This window comes from Lutra lutra, chromosome 18 (assembly GCF_902655055.1).
Source record: "Lutra lutra chromosome 18, mLutLut1.2, whole genome shotgun sequence".
NCBI lineage: Eukaryota > Metazoa > Chordata > Mammalia > Carnivora > Mustelidae > Lutra > Lutra lutra.
In genome coordinates, this window is record NC_062295.1 from 10,645,186 (window position 1) to 10,667,589 (window position 22,404).

Genomic DNA, 22,404 nt, shown 5'->3' on the forward strand with positions numbered 1-22,404 from the left:
TATTTTCCTTTAAGTCTTTCCTTTAATGACTTGCACATATTTGTAATAGCTTCTTGAAAATCTTTGTCTGCTTAGCCCCACATTTGGACCAGTTTAGGACTGGTTTATAGTGACAACTTTATTTTTCTTAACTGTGGATCACTTTTTCTCATTCTTTGTATAGCTAGGTTTTTTTTTTTTTAATTGAATACTGGATGTGATAGTATTAAGGAGACTTTGGATTCTGCTTTTCTGAAGACTATTGATTCTTCAACTCCTGGATGATCACCATGAACGTGTGAAGGTTTGATTTTACATTTTGCTAGTGCAAAAAAAAAGTGTTTGTCAAACCCCTCTAACCCAACTGACTTCAACCTCTTATACCCTGTCTCCCCTGCAGGTCTCACTGGGGGGGTGGTTTTTAGACTTCATTAAGATAAGCCAAGAGTAGGTTTTACTCTATGGTGTTCCTTTATCCTAAGTTGATGACATTCTTAGGGGTCAGCTGAATGTCAGGTGTGTTAAAGATGTGTTAAGAAGATCCCTCCACTCTAGGGCCAGAACACATCAACATCTCTGTTACTCTTTTTCCTCCAAGCAGACCTATATGTCTAATTCCACTTTCAACCCATAGCAGTGTCTGTCTGGTTAACTTTGGGAGGTCTCACTTGGAGAACGGACAACCTAGCTCTCATCTGTGGACTTGCAAGGAGCCCCTTGCATGGGTTTCTAGGGTTTCCTCTCCACACAGCTTCCCTTTCTTCAATACCTTCATCAAACACTAATTACTAATTTAGGTTCTCAATTAATTCATTACACGGATTTCCAGAAGCTTCATTTCAGATGTCCAGAACTCTGACCAATGCCTCCTCAGCTTAGCAGAACTCTTGTTCTCTTCTCAGCCATTAGTTCTTTGTATCAGGCTGGGAAAGTTTTCCATAAACAGAGAGCTCACTTAGGAGGTTTCCTTCTTTCAGGTATTATAGGCTTGTGCTGTCTGTTTCCCACTGTCTGAAAATCTGTTAACTTACATATTTTGTCTAGTTGTGTAATTGTTTACGGTGAAAGACTGGCCCAGGACCAGTTATTCTATCATAGCCAACAGCAGAAGAATTTGGCATCTTGTTTTAATACTTGGAATTGAGATAACTTCAGGATATATTTAGATGTGATGTTCATCTTCCGTATCACTGCGTTTACAACAGTGCCTGACACACAGGTGGTCAATAAAAATTTGTTGAATAAACAAAGTATCCTGGGGATTACCTGTTCAGTCTTTTCTGCAGCTCAGGAAATTTTTCCTTTATTAGTTATTTGATAATTTCCTCTTTTCATTCTTTCTGGAACATTTACTAAATAGATTTGGAACTCCTGGGTCGATCTTAATATCTCCCCACTCCATGTTTGGCCTTTTTCGCCAGTTCTGACGAAATCCTTCGCCTTAGTATCCCAGTCCAGATTTTAGTCCTTACTGGTATCCACTCTTCTGTGCAGACCACCCACCTTCCAAGTTTTAGTTTTTAGTTTGGCAATTATGGTCTTAAAATTTTGTATTTGAGAGCTGTTTTTGTTTCTTTTCCTCTGTGTCCTGTTCTTCCTTATTGATATGATAAATGGATAAGTTTCATTCGGTTTATTGTGTTAACTGTTCCCTCAGACATTAATTTGGTGCTTATTGTATTTTGAAAATCTTTTTCACACTGTTTGGTTTCTTCAAATGTATGGTAGTTATTGGCTGCTTTTCATAATTATTGATGTAATTTAAATCAAGTGATATTGGCAGCTCAGGAATAATTTTTTAGTTCAGTGAAATCTCATGTTCTGTCGGTGATGAATGGAGATTTGGGTCATGAGGGCCTTCATGCTGGAGGAGGGGATGGGAGTCTGGGCTTTCCTTAACGGTATGCAAGGGAAGGATTTTTCATTTTGAATAAGTGATCGTCCCATCTTGACTGAAAACTTGAAGTTGTATGAGGCACAGCCCCACTTCACTGCCCATAGATCATACTCTGGAAGTCTTTGTCAGAATTTCTGGGTAAAAGATTTGTACCATAACATTATCCTAGGGATAAGGGTCAATAAAGCCACTCTGATATCCAGGGCCTGGCTTATCTGCTCTACCTTCTAGTTCCTCGCCCTAATGACAATGCACCTTCTACCCATTATCTGTCCTTTTCCACGCCTTTCTCTTCAGTCATGGGTTGGTGAGATTCTTTGCCGCCTTCTAGTTCTGCTATGGATTTTAAGAACATGTGGCTGCTTCCCTTCCGCTGTTTTAGTCATGCACATTAAACCAGAAGTCTCCACTTATATCCCATTTTTTAGTACTCAAGCAATATCAAAGTCATGTAAAGCATGATTTTACCCATGTAAAATCAAAGTCAAGACCCCAGGTAGAACTGGCAAACAGATCCAAGTGAACCACTTGTCTGGGTAAAACATAAGAGCCAGGGTTTGTTTATTTCACAGTGATTAGAAAACAATTAAACCAATATTAGAGAAAAGAGTAACAAGAAGGAACATGTCATTTGTAAAAGCCAGCTGAGAGCTTTAATGTGTGTTTATTTATCACTAGGGGACAATGTTGATAAAATGGATCTTCATCCAAAGTACCCCCGAACAGCAGACATTGATGGATAGAACAGATTTTTAAGAGGAAGGTAATGCAATTAGCATAGAGGACCCATAAACATCTTGACCTTGTGTATAAAGCCATAAAGATGATACTTCTTAGAAGCCTTATAGACATTTTCCCATTAAAAAAAGGTGAAGCTGTGGAGTTTCTGTTTTTTGCTTTTAGTAAGAGCTGAGCTGAATGAATTACAGTCACTATGCAACTGCAGAGTGGGTATGGGTTTGTATATATCTTTGTCTATTTTTTCACTCATTACTTTATTGATTCACTCATTAAACTAATATCAATTAAGTATCCACCGTAGCCAGCAGCCCCTACTCCTGCAATTAAGGAACTCATATTTAACAGAAGAGGGAAAAAGGAAGCATATCATTAACTGTACTGTAAAGTAGTCCTACAAAAGATTAGTAACATGCTGTCTGTGATCCCACAAGAACCTTATTAAATTTGGGGAGATGAGAAGCCTTCCCAAGGGAAGAACTACTAAGCTGAAACCAGGACTGATAAGATTTAATCAGGTTAAGAGCAATACAAATGATTTTTTTTTATTTTATAGAATTATTTATTTTTACAAGAAAGAGAGCACGAGCGGGGGGAAGTGCAGAGGGAGACGGAGAGAGAGAGAATCCCAAACAGACCCCATCCTGAGCATAGAGCCCGATGTGGGGCTCATGGGGCTCGATCCCAATACCCTGAGATCACAACCTGAGCCTCAACCACGAGTCAGACACTTGACCAACTGAGCCACCCAGACACCCCCTAGAAATGATATTTTAGATAGAATAGACATTTGAACATCCAGAGGTGTTAGTGAGAATGATATGTTCTAAAAAAAAATCACAAGCAGATCCACATGTGAGGGAGAAGGAGCAAGAAAATCATGCTAGGAAGGTAAGTGCAAGTCACAACACCCAGCATCTTTGCCCCCAGGCTGCGTTTCAGGCAGAGGAACAGCACAGTCAGGTTTGGCTCCAAAGGGTTGAAGAGATTACAGACAGCAGAACCGTGGTCATGGGGACCACCTGGGGGAGTGGGTGGAAATCCATCTGAGCAATGGCCGTCACTTTCACAAAATTGTTGCTGGTGAGTGCCACACCTAATGCCCCAGAATAGGTGGCATGAACAACAGAGATGCATTTTCTCACAGTTCTGGAGGCTGGAAATCCAAGGTCCAGATGCCGGCATGATAGGGTTCTGACCAGAGCCTTCCTGCTGCTTGCTGCTTTACAGAGGGACCACCTTCCTGCTGTGTCCCCATATGGTGGAGAGAGAGGTCTTGCTTTGATGACTGCTTTGTTAATTGACTGATTGATTTCAATCAGTCCGGGGCGAATCCTCAAGCCCCAAACTCCTGAATCTTTTTGTGTGACCACTGTGGCCTCTACCCAACTTTCTTTCCAGACTCATGATTCCAAAATTCCCTCTTTGGCTTAAGATCGTTTGAGTTGTGCCTACGCCTTTCTAATTGCTGAAGAATCCTCGTTAATACTGAAATCGCTGGTGTGGATCTGGAAGCAAGCACACTGTGATTTGGGGGCTATAGGGCAAGACACTAGGAACAGCAACCTCCAATGCCACGTCGTCGTTTTGCAAGAGCGATCCATTCATTCCTTCGACACAAATTTACTGTTCTCTGCAGGGATTTAACACCACTGAACCTGGGTGGAATGGTGTGTGCAGAGCTGACCGTGAATACATCTCTCTGATTAAAAAAACTCGGTAGAAAATTCAACTTCAGAGCCTATTTATGGTGTAACCTAATCTTTGCTTCTGCAGCATGGCATGCAGAGCAATACTGTTGCATTTTTCTCTACTGCTGCAAGGGCAAACATTTTCATTTCTAGAAGACAGCCAACGCAGAACCTCTCCCTTAAACGCAGCATTGGTTTTGAGGATGAAGATGGAAACAGAAACACACTTTCCTGGATCGCATCTTCTTTTGATTTTGCTTCTCCAGGGTGAGCATCCATTGTGCTTGAGGCCAAGATGAACCCCCAGAGAATGACATGGCCCGCATCGTGAGCACCCAGGAGGACAGGGGCTAATAGAGAAACAGACCTTCTGCACCAGGGAACGTGGTACCTTGCATTGCTGCCAACTAATTAGCGATGAGTTTGTCGTGTTGCTTGTTGCCCAGGATGATTAATCTGAGCCTGAATCCAACGAAACCATTAAGGAAAGTTCACAGCAAGATAAGCTGTGAGTGACAATGTTACCCTTTAGAAGAAGGGGAGCTGACAGAATGAAATGCAACCCCCCGCCTCCCCCTCGCTGGTTTCCAGCCTGTCACAGTAAAATCCCCGAGCTCCTGCTGTGACAAAAGCGCTGAGAAGGCATGCTTCAGAGTCATCAGAGACTCTTGGAACTCAACAGGACCTGGTGCTTCACTTTTCCAACGTGCTCGGCCCACAGATGAGGGGGTCGAGGTCCAGAGAGGTCATGTGCTTGGGTGTAGACACACAGCAAGCATCTGACTCAGCGGGGGGCTACAGCTCTGCCTTTTGACTCCCAGTGTTGTCTCTTCTTCCTGTGTCACAGGGTTGTGCTCTCACAGAGGAGAGGGACGGTGTTGAGCCTGCTCTTTAAGGATGTGAAACTCGAGGCCTGGAGACCTGCCTTCTAGCACACACTCTGAAGGGATCACCTTGCCCCTGGAACAGAAGATGTGAAGGGACACGCTGGCTGCAGATGGTCGCCTTGGAGGTTCCCCACCATGGCTTCCACAGGCCAGATCAGCTTCTTCAGATGATGGTCTCAGAGAAGATACAAGATCTCTTGAAACCCAGACTCCAAAACTTACACAGTATCATCACCACCCCTGTGTTCAGTTGGTCAAAACCAAGGGTCCAGGCCAGAGCCAAGCAGACTTGAGGGTGACCAAGTTACATCACCAAGGGTCATATGGGATAGAACTTCGTTTTTCAGTAATCTTTGCAAATTGCATCTTTCACTTCTGCTGGTCTAGGAATATAAAGACCCCACAAGAACAGCAAAATAACCCCCACTGACTCCATGACCCAGCTGTACCTGGTGTATCTTCTCTGAATGGCACTGCTTATGAACTGCTCTCAGTTACCTCGTGGTAGTGGGTGGTGGTATACAGGCACAGGGCCCAGAGAAATATAAGCATATGTATGTAGATCCTGTGATTTTTTTTTTTATAGGCATGCATGCCAGTTTATGTTCAAGTGCATTTTTTTTATGTTCAAGGGCATGTTTTCATTTGATATTTGACTTATTTATTTTCCAGAAAGATGCTATAGGACTCAAAAGAATCTATAATATCAAAAGAGAAAGCCCGAATTCAAAATAGATGTCAAGTAAATCAACACAGAAGGGCAGGAAAATAGAGCTAGAAATGATTTTAAAATGCATAGCATCATGTCCTTGACCACTCTGGAGAGGCGAACTACAAACCTGACCGCGTACTTCCTGGGAGCATCACAGCTCCTGCAGAGAAAGATGGAGTAGTGGCTTCTCATCTCTTGGTCACAGAGCCCCCTGTCAAAACTGCATTCGCCCTCCACACTGCCAATGGCCCGAGATTTTATGACTTGTTCATATAAATTTCTCCTCTTTTTGTAGTTTGATTAGGGTCCCTTGTGGTCAATTTCACTTTCATTTTACAATGTGATGTTTTTCCGGGTTGATGCCTGGATGGCTCAGTCATTTGAACATCCTCCTTCAGTTCCTATCATGATCTCTGGGTCCTGGAATTGAATCCCGAACAGCGGGAAGCCTGCTTCTCCCTCTCCCTCTGCCACTTCCCCTGCTTGTGGTCTCTTGCTCTCTCATCAAATAACTTTTTTAAATGTACTATTTTAAAGATTAATGAATTAATTAATTTTAAATGTGATCTTAAGGAAAAGCAGAGGCCAAATGTGGAGCCACCATGACTTCTGTGCTCTGTCCATGTCCTGAAGGAGGCAGAAGCCAGAGGTGGCGGTGACTGACAGGAGCCCAATCACAACCCAGAACATGTGAGTTTGTCCTGTTGGCCTCATTTTATTCGGGCCACTCCCAACACACTGTTTCTCACCAAAAGCAAGAACCCTACAGACAGAGGAATTGGATATTCCTGCTGGGCTCATCAAGAATGGCCTGGATTTCCCTTTGTTCCTACTTTTGTAGCTCACCTCTTGGAAAGACCCTGTGTTTACATTTCTCTGATCTTTTTATTTAGACTTTGTTGCCAGCTCTGTGCCCATCCAAAATCTGGCCCCTGATTTTCAGAGGATCTTTTTTTTCCTCCCTCCCTCCCACCTTTTGAAATATCTCTTAAATATTTAGCTTACACTGATCTCTTGATCCCTCCTTGGTGGTCTCCATCATATACTTGGGTACAAGTCCCAGAGGTCCAGTCCCCATCCTAGAACCTCGAATCTGTTCCCTATCTGATCGTACCCATCACTCAGGTGAGGGGGAACCATACAGAAAGAAATCTCAACTTTAGGACAAGAGCAGGGAGGGAGGGAAGGATGCTGAGGCTGTCTTATACCCTGGGTCCCAAGGGGCTAAAAAGAAAGTGATCTCCTCCAAAGCATTTTTTTTTTAATTGTCAAAGAGCAAAAGTTCTAGGGCATGCAGTTCAACGAGGACACTCGGCCTACCCGGTCCCAGCAGTCATCTCTTGGAAGGAAAGAAAATACACTTGCTGGCTTTAGCAGAAAAGCCTGCATCGATCTCTGTTCTAGAGAGAAGAAATGCTGCTCCTCATCAGACAAGGATCTTTTTCAAAAGAACCAGACAAAGCCAAAAAGACGCAGGGTTTCTCTCCCTCCAAATGGCTGTTCATCTTGTCGTATCTTGGCTACAGTATTAACTGGGAAAGTCAGAGAGGCAAACGGATGTCCAATAGCCTCCACTTCTTCAATTTTGCAATGGGTGCCCAGCCATGGCAGACACATTCAGAGCAAGTTCTATCATGCAATGGTCCTGTGATTGTTTTGAAATAATTTGTTTATCTGATACACAGCAGGCAGACACACACACACACATGCACACACACACACACACACACACACACACACACACACACACCACTGAAGTATTCTTTTGTTACTTCCCCCTGCCAAGTGATGATGAGACCTTACTTAGACAAATTCTCCTTCCTTGATTCTCAGAAAACAAGTCAGAACCAGATATTTGACAGTCTTCCTAATATTTGGTGATAATTGTTCTCCCAAGAGTCTTCTCTTTTCTGATCAAAATCTTACTCTGGGAATGGACTTTTTTTGTTTGTTTGTCTTTGTAAATGGAGACACACACACTCACACAATTCCCTTAGAACAAATGAGAAGACCGTATTGTCTTGCAACTGTTTCGCACTCCCCATCCCTCACCACCACCAGCCCCCCCCCACTCCTGCCCTGAGCCTAGTCAACCACTAAGCCCGGTTTAATCTACCACCTGCAAAGCTCCTAAAATGAGCATGGGGTGGGGGGAAGGGTCCAGTCACAGGATCTTTCTGGCTTTGAACTCGCCATTTTGCAGGCTGGGTCACTTTGGCCTCAACATCACTGCCAGGGAAGTGGAAGGAGTCATGGTACCTAACCCATACGTTTGTTGATTAAAGATAACGTCATGCTCTGAGAACAGGGGCCAACACCCGATAAGCACCCGGTAAGTGTTGTTCCCGACATTGTGTCTACTATTAAATCTGTTCAGTTATTTCCACCCTCACTCCTAAATTCTTCATTCAGGCCAATGCTGTCTTCCACCTGGAAGCTTCTTTTTCTTGGGACTGATTTTTAGTTTCAGACTCTTGTGGTCGGGAAAGTTGCGTGCAGTGATTTCAATCTTCTTAAATTTGTTAAGACAGCTTTTTAGATTCCATCTCCATTAGTCCCTTTGTCCATTGTGTAGCTTCAACGAATGAGTGAAAACGCGGTGATGTTGTGCATATTTATAGGGACGTGGAGATGACAAGAACTAGGAGAAGAGACTCCCTGGAAATGGGGAAAACCCATGAAGGGTGTTGGCTTGTATGCCGTGGTTTTGACCAAGACTGTGTGAGGGGTTGGGGTACCCAGCTGGCAGCTGGCCCACGAGGTCGAGAGCAGCCCAGTTCTCTGGCCACACCTAACACAGATGGCATCATCACTGTGTCCTGGAAAAATACGCCATGTCCCATTTGGTCACTGGGTGATGCTAAGGGGTTCCATGGGACAGCTTATCAGCTAGTGTTTGCTGAGTAACAATTCACCCCAATGCTCAGGGGCTGAAAACAAGAGCCATTTATTATCATATGTCATGTGAGTGTGGTCTGGGCTGGGCTGGTTTCAGCACATCTCTGCAGGTCAGCTGGGACCCTTCTCGCCGTTGGATTTGGATGGGTCACCTTAACTGGGGAAGGCTTGCTTCACCTATCACTCCCCCTCTGTCTGGAACCAGCATCTAGCCTGAGCTTTTCCTTCTTCAACAGTAATGAAAAGGCAAGAGGAAACATTTCAGACTTAGGCTCAGAACCGACACGTCATCACTTCTGCTTCCTGTGGTTGCCCAAAGTAAGTCACATGGCCAAATCGGGAGTAGGATATAATGTCCCACCTATTATGCCCATGGACTTCCAGGTTCCCAAAAGTCTGCAGCTATGGGATCTGCCAGCAGTTGCTCAAGGCAGTAGTACACTTTGGGTTTACAGAGCTCCCACAGTGGTGAATACTGTATCTTCATTTGAGACCGGGGTTCTCAAGTTCAAACACGTAGAGAGGTCAGGCGGCTAAAGTAATCAGTGAACTGAGTGGAGAGGGAGACGGAACGACATGAGAAGTCGTGCCCTATCTTGAGCGAGGGACATGGTGTTGGGAATGCCTGTCCAGTCCTAACAGCGACATAGCATAGTAACTAATCTAACACCTATATGGTGGGCACTGGCCTATAAGCACTGCCTGTATTAATTCATTTCATCCTTACAACAAGCGTTTGAGACATTTATTATTAATGTTATTATTCCCATTTTATGGGTGAGAAAGCCAAAGCACAGAGAGGTTTTGTAACTTAGTCCCTAGCCACAGAGCTAGGATTACTAAACCAAGAAATCTCGCTTCAGAGTTCATGTTCTTAAAACATTGCATTCTGCAAACCACTCTTTTTATTTTGGGGGAAAAAAAAAAAGAAAGCCAGAAATATGGATTTTCACATGGAATCATTTAAGTTTTATATCTTTTTTTTTTAAAGATTTTATTTATTTGACAGACAGATCACAAGTAGGCAGAGAGGCAGGCAGAGAGAGAGGGGGAAGCAGGCTCCCCACTGAGCAGAGAGCCCGATGCGGGGCTCGATGCCAGGACCCTGAGATCATGACCTGAGCTGAAGGCAGAGGCTTTAACCCACGGAGCCACCCAGGCGCCCCTCAAGTTTTATATCTTAACAGCTAATTTAAATACACAAAAATCATGGTGCGGCCAAGGTAAGTATGTTTATGGGCTGAATTTTACTGTGGGCCTCTAGCTTTAAAACAACCTAAAGGATTGTTCTGACCAGGTGAATGTTATCAGCCTGGATTTACGGCAGCTGTCCAGCCCGGCAGGCCTCCTACCCTTCCAGAAAAGTACTGAACTCAAACAAAGCTTCCAAAATCAATCTTTAAGATCCCAGGGGTGTCTTCAAGGGGCTCTGGCCCAGGTTCCTGCCCTGGCACTGGCCCAGGGGTTCAGGTGGGCACTGCCTGACATTGGCCAGTGCCTCCGAGGGCATCAGAAATTAGAACTGGAGCTCCAGGCAGAGACTGGCCTTGGTTCGCCTATCAGGTTAGGACCAGCTGTGAGTCTTTTCTCCTTGGATGGCTTACCCTCCAGCACGGGCCCCGGGCAGGTGAGTGAGCTTAACAATGCTGTCACGACGTGGCTGGGGAGGGAGGTCAGAAGACGCCGATCCCCTCAGAAGGAGAGAGGACGTGAACACCAGAGATGAAAAAGGTCTCCCACCATGCACACAGAGAGAAACAGCGCCTGCAGTGTGCCCAAGAGAAAGTCCGAAAATGCAGAGGAGGGGACAGCGATACAAAGAGGATGCTTTTCTCCTTTTCCCAAGGCTTTTCCTTGCATTACCGCAAATCACAAGGCAAGTTTCTGTGGAATCCGTCTGCCTCTCTTGCGCCTGTAGGAGACTCTGTGTGGGTCCTTTAGAGGAGGGGAAAAGGTTTCCCTGCTTTCCCTGCAAACCTAAAAAGTATCCCTTCATCCCCAGTCCTTCAGAGGGTGACGCCTGTCACTCTCCTGCTTCAAAAGTCACCTCGTTTAACAACCAAATCTCTTGTTTTCCTCGACGCCGCATTTTCCTCCACTACCAATCCCACCTCTTCCTCTGTCGGTTTGACAGAAAAGACTTAAGAATTTTTTTTTTTTCTCCCTCTGCAAAATTCCCCACCCTCCATCTTTTTTGGCAGGAACAGACACTGGGATTTCCGAAGGTGGGAAAATAACTGGTTACATTCTCAAGTTATATTTTTTAGCACTTTATGTAACGAATCCCGGCAATATTTACCCATTTGTATTATCTAGAGGTTTGTTATTTGCTCTGCCTGCTGTTTCCCAAACAGCGCACAGAAGAATTAAAAAAAAAAAAAGAAGAAGAAGAAGAAGAAGACGACGACCAGATTCCCGCCTCACTGTGTCCGGGAATGCTGATGACATTCTGGAGGGGACACATTCTGTGTGGGGCACTGGCGACTGCTTCACGGCAATGCAACCATGATGGGATTGTGAAAAACCCCTTATTATTATTTCCTTGTTGTAAACGCAATGCATGTCCATTGTAAACATATCTTAGAAAAGGAGTAATAATCACCTGTGTGTTTTTTTCTTCCCCCATCAGTGAGAAGCTCAACAATGTGAGATACAGTATCCCCTGCACCCATTTCCAACTGAACTGTAAGTAAATTTTAATATCCAGATTTATTTCGCAATTCGCCGGCAGCCCCACAGTATAAAAGACTCGAAATGCCTGCCTGATCGTCAATAACACCTTCATCTACTCCCTTATGGGTGGATATTGAGGGGACTTCTAAATTTTCACATCGGTATATGGATAAATGTACTTGCTCACCGTTTGTCTTTGCTACTACCTTGGGCTATTTCTGTGAGTCTAATTGTTGAGCCAAAGGGAATGGGTATTTCTAAGGCTCTTGATAAATTCTGTAGGAAATCGGTACAGATGTACACGGTGTGATCTTCGGGGACCAGGTCAGGGTCAGCCTGTCATTGGAGCTTCCGTTTGTCCCAGGGAAAACCAGAAAACAGGATGGGGAATGGAGACTGACGGGGTGAAGTTGAGATCCGAAGTAGGACGGTCAGGGATGGTGTCGCCAAGGTGACCATTAGGGGCTACAAGTCCGTGTCTCCCAAGTTTATGTGCTGAAACCCTCCCTGGCAATGTGAGGTACTAGGAGATGGGGCCTTGGGGGGAGGGATGAGGGTTCCATAAACTCATGAGGGAGGAACCCCCCAAAATAGGATGAGTGTCCTTACAAGAGTCATGAGAGAGCTTGCCTCTCTCTGCTCTCTGCTGTGTGAGGCAACCGGAAGTCAGCCATCTGCAAAGTGGAAAGGGACCCGGCCACGCTGGAGCCCTGGTCTCAGACTTCCAGCCTCCAGAGCCATGAGAAGTAAACTTGTGTTATTTACAAGCCTCCTGGTCTTTGGCATTCTCTTACCGCAGCCCAAGTGGACTAACGCAATGGCAGACACCAGATTGAGGTGGGGAAGTGCCCTATGTGTCTCAAAGGAGGGGATTCCCAGCAAGGATACGGCAGGTGCACAGTCCCCTAGAAAGGAAAAGGTGTGGCCCAGCAAGGAATAGTAAGAAGGATGGGCTGACTGTTGGCCTTGAGCTTCCTGGGGGGCAGAACAAGAAGGGGAGTCACCGGAGATGTCCCTCCTCCGACAACTCAATGTTCAGTACGTTCTCAAATGCTTCCAGTGGACCTGCTGGAGGCAGGGAATCTGCTCACATGACCAAACCACTGACACCTGCTACTCTATTAAAATAAGGAGGCCACCTCTGTCTAATGCAGGGATGTTCCCTTCCTTGTAGAAACTCAGCAGGCTCAGAGGTCCAGAGACTTTGATGAATCCTTATCCTGGGAGGAACTGATGTTGAAGCTCCTTCTGGAAAAAAAAGTCCCCCTAAAAACTCTAATTTGCTATTAGCTTTCTTAATGTTGCTAATTATTAACATCAGTATATTATCAACAATGAAAATAATTGCTCACAAATACTAAGATTTATTTCCCAGGTATTGGGCTGAAAGCTTTATGTAGATGACCTTAATTTAATCATTACAACAGCCTTAAGAAGTCAGTACTATTATTGTCCTCCCTTTTCTGAGGAGGAGGAGATCAGGGTTTAGAGTGTTTAAGTTAACTTTTCCACTGGTAAATGGCGGAGCTGGGATTCGAACCCACTTCTGTCCGGGGAACTCTGTCTTCCGATATGCTTCAGAGAGGGCTCTGTCTTGATCCGGTGACTATCCAGTATCTGCCTTACATTATCCGGTGAAATGCTGATCCACAGTCCTTTGGAAGCATTGACCGTGCGGGCACATCCCGCTGCCACGCTGAGATCTGGCCTCATTAGGGCTCTCCCAGCAATGGAAAGGGTTTGGTTTGTCAGGAGGGCACGTGCAGCCGCTCCTCTGCACACCCCTGGGGTTCTGGTAGCAGATAGAGTGGGAAGCTCCCCGTGCAGGAGGCCTGGAGGCCCCCAGCTGAAATGACAGTCCCCTTGATCCCCTTGGACGGTGACCCGAGGCAGGCTGCTCCAAGAGCAGCCCAAAGACTTCCTGCTCATCCAGTGGCAGCCCCCTGAGGGACCCCTCTCCCCTTACCTCACCCTGCCCCACACACAGACTAAAGCTCACTCACTGCACAGAACATTGCCCTGTGGTTAAGAATGTAAAAACCCCTTTGTCACATTTCCAACAGCATTTGCCCTGTACGACTGCCCATTTAGATCATCGAGATTTCGGCGCTCATTCCCTCTTCCCAATTCTGTGATGTGGGGAGACGTCGATCTCCCTTCTATGGAAGGGGACCTGAGGCCCAGAGACATTGATAATTTTGCTCAAGGTCACACAGCTGGGAGGGGGAAGAGCATGGGTTGAGGCGTAGATGGGCTGGCTCTAGAGTCCGTTGCACAGAACTGGGGATAAGCAGACCTGGGTTCAAATCCTGACTATACCCCATCCCCACTAATTGCTCATGACCACATCCTTCACCTCCTCTGTGCCTCAGTTTCCCTGTCCGTGCAGCACAGGTGCTAGTCCTACCTTCACCGGAGGAGGATCACATGACTTAGTGCCCGTGAAGCTTGCAGGCGGGAGTGTGGTTTCCCAAGAGGACATCCTCCTGGGTTTACGTTTCCCCTCCACTTCCATCTCCACGCTCTTATTTCAAAGCAGCCCAACAATTACCTTCCTCCAGAACGCAGAACTTCACCTTGATCCAAGCAAAAGAAAGAATTCAAGGGATAGAGGGAGGGGGAGCAGAGCCCAAAGTAGCAAGCTCTTGCCCACCCTTCCCTCCGATAATCCCGTACTGCAAAATGTGCTGACTTCCTAGACCCAATCCACCCCCACCGGATTCTGTTTCTGAGTGGGATCTCGTGATATAACAAGCTGCAAAGAGCAGCCAGCTCCCTTGGAACAAGGACCTGTTTCTGGAGCTTCCCTGCAAATGTAACCCCGCTTCTCCCCCTCTCCTCTGCCAACCTCGCTCATCCAGGTGGGCCCTCCAGGGGAGACAGCGGAAGTACGCTCCTTCCCCTGCATCTCCCTCTCCTGCTCTGTCATCGGCTCTGCCCCGCTGGCAAAACTCAGAATCCGATTACTCAATCTCTCATTTATTAATTGGGGGATCGGAGCCCCTTTAGGACAGAACCAGGCAGTTGGTGAGGAGCTGAACTGCAATGAAAGAATTTAATTTAAAGAACAAGTCGATTCAATTGAATCCTGAAAATCATTCTGATGTGCTCCCAGGGGAGTCTATTTGGAATCGATAAATGTGCCCGTGTCACTGTCTCCTCCTGTCTCTACTCTCCCCTGCTGGCCCCCAGTCGGGGGAAATTGTTCGGAGAGATCAGGTGTCGTTTAGGGGATGCATGGGAGCGGCCAAGTGCACAAGGTGGGGCACTTCTCAGCCCTGACAGGAGATTTCTCTCCTTCTCTACCCACCCTACTCCCTCAGCCCCCTACTTACTCCCCTCCTTCCTTCCCTACCTCCCTGCCCCCCTCTCTCTCTCTCTCCTTCCTTCACTCTTGGCCTCTCCTTTCTTTTATCACCCTACAAAAATACTAGGAAAATGGCCAAATACATAGAAGCAGAGTGGTGGCGGCCGGTGGGTGCGGAGGGTGGGGCGGGTGTTTGCAGGGGGAGAGCTGAGTGATACTGGTCGGAGGCTACACAGAGTTCTGCAAACACTAGGACTCACTCACTCATGCTGGATGAAGCTGGGAGACCAGCAGCAGAATTCAGAAATCGGCCACTCTTGGGCTCAAACCCTGATTCTGCCAAACCGATTCTCCTTTTTCCTCATCGTAAAACGAGGATAATCTTATCCACCTGGCAGGCTCACTCTGAAGGCGGAAAAGACTGTATGTAGCAGGTGAACTGAGCTGAGGGCCACGATGGTGGTGATTTTGCTACTGAGGAGGGACCGGAGTCCCAGTGCCAGAGGTGCATATGGATTTTATGGCCGACTGGGTGGCCGTGGAAAGTTTTATTCGACACGGGGTGGCAGGATCGGGGCCGGTCATGTCCTTCCTCATCAGCCTGGTAGGACCCAGACTGTTGTCTCCTGGTCCCTCTGAGTCATGATAAGGGGAAGCTGGAGAGACAGCAATCTACACATGTCCTCTCTCATTTCTGCCCCATTGGAACGGAGGTGAGCAGGCAGGAAATTAACCTATTGGGGTTTTTTTTGAAAACAGAAACATCCATAACTGGTACACATGTGTGAGTGAGCTAGATAAAGCCCCAAGCCTATCTTGGAATAAATAGTTCTAACTAAAAGCAAACCCCGGGGCGCCTGGGTGGCTCAGTGGGTTAAGCCGCTGCCTTCGGCTCAGGTCATGATCTCAGGGTCCTGGGATCGAGTCCCGCATCGGGCTCTCTGCTCAGCAGGGAGCCTGCTTCCCTCTCTCTCTCTCTCTGCCTGCCTCTCTGTCTACTTGTGATCTCTCTCTGTCAAATAAACAAAATCTTTAAAAAAAAAATAAAAGCAAACCCCACGGAGATCAGCTGCTGTAACTCTAGGGTAGATCATGAAGTTCAATGACACTGGCAGCCCCATACTTTAGGAGGAAGGACTGGGACCTCTCTGGCCTGAGCTCTTTCCATGCAGGAGGAGGGAACCGGGACTGAGTCCATGCGTACAGGGTTTCTGTTTAGGGTGATGAAAACGTTTTGGAACTATATAAATGTGGTAGCTACACAGCATTGTCAGTGTACTAAATACCGCTGAATTGTTTGCTTTAAAATGATTGATTTTATGTGAATTCCACCAATTTTTTTTTTAAGTGGGGGATAGGCATAATTAGTCACCTAATCTGGTTGGATATGAAGGATGAGATGATGCAGGTAGAGCTCCAGATGCCTTCTGTGGCTCAGCACCTGCTGCTCAACACATGTGACCCCCCCCCTTCCTCTTCACAGAGTTAATCTCACAGACTGTAAGGATCTGGTCCCCGGGACCCTGCGGCAGAGCTGAGTTATCCTTCTCTATAGGACCGTATTCATTGCTTAGGGAAGCCAACAGAAGTTTTTTTAAAGTAGGAAATGTACAAAAAGGTCCCACTGCCCAGCTTAATTTCTGTCTGTAGTAAAACTCTGGGGGATCTTATTTTCAAACTACATCCAATCTCTCTGAGCACTCGCACTCGTGTGCCCTCTTCCTTGGACTTTTGAATTTCTGGTTCTGGGAAGATTTGTACAAGTAGTGTCTTCTTGCTACCCACTCACACAGAAGCTGCCTTTAATTATTATTATTATTTTTAAAGATTTTATTTATTTGACAGAGAGAGAGAGAGAGAGGGTGAGAGAGGGAACATAATAAGCAGGGGGAGTGGGAGAGGGAGAAGCAGCCTTCCCCGCTGAGCAGGGAGCCTGATGTGGGGTCAATCCCAGGACCCTGAGATCATGACCCGAGCCGAAGGCAGATGCTTAATGACAGAGCCACCCAGGTGCCCCAATTATTATTACTTACTAAAGATAGTTTTGGTTTTTGATAATTGAAGGAAAACACAAATGCACACACTAAATCAAGTTGGCAAGAGTGTAGAATTTGATGCCAAGTATGAACTGAAGAAGCTGGTTGTTAGATATCTTGATGTTTGTGGACAAACTAGTAATAGTAATAACAATTATAAAAGGTTTCCTTTGTTTACTGAGCAGTGACATGGTCTTGAGAACTATGCTACAAGTATTTGTGTGCATTTTCATTCCCACAACAACCTTATGAAGCCAGTTCTCCTATTACCCCATTTTACAGGTGGGGAACTGGAACATTAATGAGGTTAAGCGGCATGCCCAGGACTGAAATACGGAATAAATGAGCGATGAATTGAGTCTACAGGAAGGCTGCCGTTCATTTACTGATTGCCAAGGAGCAGAGGCATCGGGAGGGGCGGATGACGGGAGGAGCTGAAGATGGTGTTAGAGAAGGCAGGCGAAGGACACCAAGGCTGGACCTGTTCTGAGACACAAGGTCAAGATACTGAAAGTAGGCAGCTCCTAACATGTCTCCTGGTGAGCCCCACCTCCAGGCGCTCAGGCTCTTGTGTAATCCCCTCTCAGGGCTGGCGTGGTAACCTGCTTCTAATAGATGACAAAGTGATGGGATGTCCCTTCTGAGGTTACATTACGGAGACTGGTTTCCCCCTTGCTCACCTTCTCTCTCTCTCTACCTCTCTCCTTTGCTTGCCCTGATGGAGTCCAGTTGCTGTGATGGAAGCTGCCCCATAGAGAGGTCCACATGGCAGTGAGGACCTGTGGGCTGCTAACAGCCACATGACTGAGCCTGGGAGCAGACTAACCCCCAGTTGAACCTTGAGATGAACAGTGCAAACTCATGAGAGACCTCGAGTCAGATGAACCAACTATATCACACTGGATTCCTGACCTACAGAAGACTAGGAGGTAATACATATTTTATTGTTTTAAGCCACCCAGGTTTGGAATAACTTGTTACACAGAAACATAATCGGTACAGTCGTGTTTTCAAAGCACAATTTTGTGGGTCCCTGCTAAAGACAGGAGAGATTGAGAGGGCAAGATACAGTCTCTATCCTCCAGGAACTCCTGGGCTAGTAGGATGAAAAGAGAATGATTTAAAATGGAAGTGTGTGCAAGGCACAGAGCTGGTAGAGGGGATCCAGTGTTAATGAAGAGTTCTGGGGCATTGACATATGCGTAGGTGTTCACTAAGTAGATGCTAGAAACAGTCTTTTTTTTTTTTTTTTTTTTTTTGAACAAATAAAGAGGCCTGAGTGTTAAAAGGTGGGAAGCAAGACCATTTAGGATACTGGAAGTAGGATTATCATGATTTGGTGACCAATTTGTAGGAATTGTGGAATAGACACATGGTGGAGTCAAGGATGACCTGGGGTTTTTTGTTTGGTTGAACGGATGGATGATTGTGCCATCAGTTAAGATGGAGACACAGGAAAGTGACTATGGGGAGCAGTGAGCCTTTGGAACAGGTCCCAGATAAGTTCTGGGTTGTTGTTCTTTAGCTGTCTTTGTCACTCTTCGATGACATACACACACACTACTATTAGTTATTAGAAACTGCTCACGGTTTCTCATAAAATTGCAGTCGAGGTGTTAGCCGTGGCCATCGTCATCTGAAGACTTGCATGGGGCGGGAAGATCCACTTCCAAGATAGCCCTTGCACACGGCTGTTGGCTGGAGACCCCATTTTCTCCCCACACGAGCTTCTCTGTGGAGATGCTTCACATGTAAACTTCCTCAGAGCAAAGCAAGTCAAGACGGAGAGAATAATCGGGAGGTTGGAGGACTTTTTATAGTTCAGTCTCACACTGAACTCACACTTTATAGTTAAGTCACACACTGTCGCTTCTGCTTTATTCTCATTAGAAATGAGGAAAATCAAGGAATATGTGGACCTGTCTTAAGCCTATACACGCACATGCTCATGTGTGTATACAAATACGTGTGTGTCTTTATGCCAGTGCCCAGAGCATAGCAGGTACTCCAATATTTACGAATGAAACGATTATACTTCATCCGGAGGTGTCATTCTGTCTCCTTTAACACATTATAAACACGGTTCCATGTTGTGCCAGGTCCATAGTCACTTTCATCATCGTTAGCTTGAAAAGATAAAACTGCCAGTTGTTTTATCTGCAAATATGGGTTTATCCCGGAATAGCAGAAAATTGCAAGGTATGGCAAGCAAACTGCCCAAAGCATGGCGAATAAAGGAGAACACCACTCTTTTATACAAGAGAGGGTGTGGGGAGGGGTGGGTTTGGAATAAAGTGGGAGTTCCAAGTATACCGGCTTCTCATTAGCTGAGTTGTGACGGTCTCTCATTGGCTGGGCTGTTGCTGAGGCAGAAGGAAAGCCTTTCTTCCTCCTGCTGGGGTAGGAAAGTAGGAGCTTAAATAGTATCCTATGCAAGGTGCTTCTCTTTCTGTGGGGTTTGGGTCTGGGACTGAGGAGTGCTAGGGCGTGAGAGCTCCCCCTGCTGGCCTCCCAACTCCATTCTGAATGAGGGTTCCCTTGACTCCTTGTCACCTCGGAAACAGATTGGCTTGCGTCTGAGTCCCGGCACCATCTGTGCAAACTTGAACAAGTAATTTAACGGCTCTGAAGTTCAGTTTCATCGTGTAAGTGAGAACAATAGCACCTTTATGCCGAAGTTGCTGGAAGGAGTCAATGATCGAATAGAGGCACAGAACTTCGTCCACTGCTTGGCACCTTGTAATCACGTTCGAAAATGCCATTTATTGTGAATATCGCACATTCCTGAGTGGCGTGGCCCTTTGTGTGCTCTCCTGGTACTTTCTGCCTTCGCTTTCCCGTGGCTAGAAGTTGAGGCTTTGTGGATTCCGACATCTGGGGCTATCACAAGAGCCTCACAGGGCAGAAAGGGGATGTGCCTTCTGTTCTACCAAAAGCACAGGAGAGCGGTGGGTTTTGTATTTGCTGTACAGGAGTCTAAAAAGCATGGAGCCTGATGCCAGCCATTATGCTGACTGTAGACATGATTAATTGGCCGTCTCTTCCAAGCATTAACACTTATTCCCATAGATACCTGATTACAATGACTAATTAGATGAACGTTCTTTTCCAAAGCCTGTTTGAATTATAGTTCTAATGTAATAACCCCCTAAGTTTTTTTTATTCAATCTGTACTTGATCTTTTTTCCTGCCCTTTCTCTTTACGGGCACCGATAAGTTGTTTAGACACCTTTAATAGAGAGGGAATGAACAGAAAGCAGGTTTTGCCCCTTTATAAAAGGGACTTTGAAATGTTTTACCTTTCAAAAAAAAAAAAAAAAAGACCCTCCTTTTCATGCACTCAATGAGTTGGGATTTTCCAGGGTAATTTAGATGCGCTTATTTCTGTGATTAGGTGAGGACAATTAATGGTCTTGCCAGCAATTAAAGTTGGACTTCCTCGTATATAAAATGAACTTGCTTTCAGGAAGCTCACTGTGTTTATTCTGGGGGCCATACATCATAGGCCGGGGGCCATTTGTTTTCTGTTCTTGCTGGGGGCTGCACCTAATGCTTGTTTTCTCTGCTCTTTCGTGACATTCGGAGTGCATCTGGGACGCTAAGATCCTTTCAGAAAATAATTATTTTGAGGCACCACATGAATAATAGGATAGTGAAGAAAGGGAATAGGATGTTCTAGGACTTTTTAACCCCAAAGCAGATTGTATGAACTATTCTATTTGACAAAGGAGTCTTTGTTCCAGAGGCCCATCCTCTTGGGGAAAAAAAATCTTATTCTGGTGCTTACAAGTGGGGGAGTAGAAGAAAAGTCGATGTCCATTTCAGGTGTCAGTGTTTGTTGTGTTAGAATGGAAGGACAGGAGACTGGTAGCCATGCTAATGACTTCTGGTCTTTCTTCATCCCTTATAACCATCACACTGAGGGTCCTGAGGTGACATTATTTAAGGGACATCATTTGGGCAGGAGAATTGGTGGAGAGGAGGTCAGCTAGTGTCTCCCTAAGCATGGGTCTCAGGCAGACATCCCGGATCAAAGACATTCCAAGCATCCCGAAGACACATCTCCTTAACATTTCCTCCTGCCCCATCCAGCCCATGAGCTAGCGTAACTCAGAGTGTGTCCAGCTCCCATCCATCATAGCAGGAAATCAACAGATCTTTGTCGAAGTAGAGGAATCTAGAGACATACTATTTAGCCACATGGAAATAAGAAAAACTTCAAAGGTAAATGGTTAAAACTGGTTTCCAGGGGGATCTCTGTAGGTGTGTGTATGTGGGCAGAAAGTAGGAATAGGGCAGGGGACTACTACATTTCATTACGGAAAAAAAAAATGTTTATGGAGAGTCCGTAATAACATGGAAAAATATTTATAATGTAAGTGGGAAGGCTGGTAACAAATTGTATACACAGTGCATTCACAAGTATATAAAAACAAAAACCAAAACAAACAAAAAGCTATGCAAAGGGAAGGCCTAGAAGGAAACATGCCAAGTTATCTACAGCTCCCTGGGTGGTGGGAAACAGGATCGTTTTATTTTTGTCACAACTTTCTTCATTTCTGTATTTTCCTAACTTTCTATGGCAAACATGCACAGCTTTTGTAATGCCAAAATAAATGAAATATTATCGGTGCAGCTTGCTGTCCTCTCTTCGTGTTGAGTGGCTAGCAAAAAGGATCGTTTGGCTGCTGTCAGAAGCCACAGGGTTCTGCTCCAGCTCTGCTAACGAGCTGTATCCCTTGGGCAGGAATCCAGCTTCCCTTCTACTGTGAAGACAAGGCTGGAACTGAATGATCACCGAGCTCCCTTCTTGCTCTGACATCTTAGGATCAGTGCTAGAGCGGTTTGCTCTGAGCTGGGAACAGCTCCTTATTCTTTGATCCCAACGGTCCCCTAAACCCCCCCCCCCCCGACTTGCTTGGTCCCCTTGAAGTGATGCTTTGCGTCCTTGGCACATGCAGATTGGAGCCAGGGGTCTCATGGAGAGAGGAGGGTCTTAGAGTCAGAGAGCCCTGCCTTCTCGATGGTTGTGTGCCCTGGGGCAAACCACCTCTAGCACAATGCCTATATTGTGCCAGGTCAGTAGTCACTTGTAATGAAGAAACTTCCCTGAACTTAGCTCCTTGTCTTCAAAAGGAAGGTAATAATTATTCCTGTGTCCTATGAGGATGAGAGAGATTGCATGTTTGGGGACATAGCACAGTATGCTGTGAGGACTGTTTGATAAATGGGAGCTGTCCCAGCAGAAGCCAACTGTTATTATAGACCTAAAGCTTAGTACTGAGCTATGTGCTTCACGTTCATTGTCTCGTGTAATCAGACCACACTCTTTGCCCTCAGGGAGGTGTTTCTAATAGGTTTGGGAGAAAACAGAACTGTGGTTAGGAGCACGGTCTCTGGAGACACTCTGCTACAGTCTCGCTGTGTAGTTGGGCAAGTTAGGGAACGTCTGGAAGCGTCCTTTCGGTCACCTGTAATATGGGGATGTTAATAGGGCTCCCGCCTCACAGAGGGCTGCTGGGATTAAATATTTTATGCTCAGTGCATGGAATAGTGCCGGCAACATGCTACAGATGAGGTCGCTGA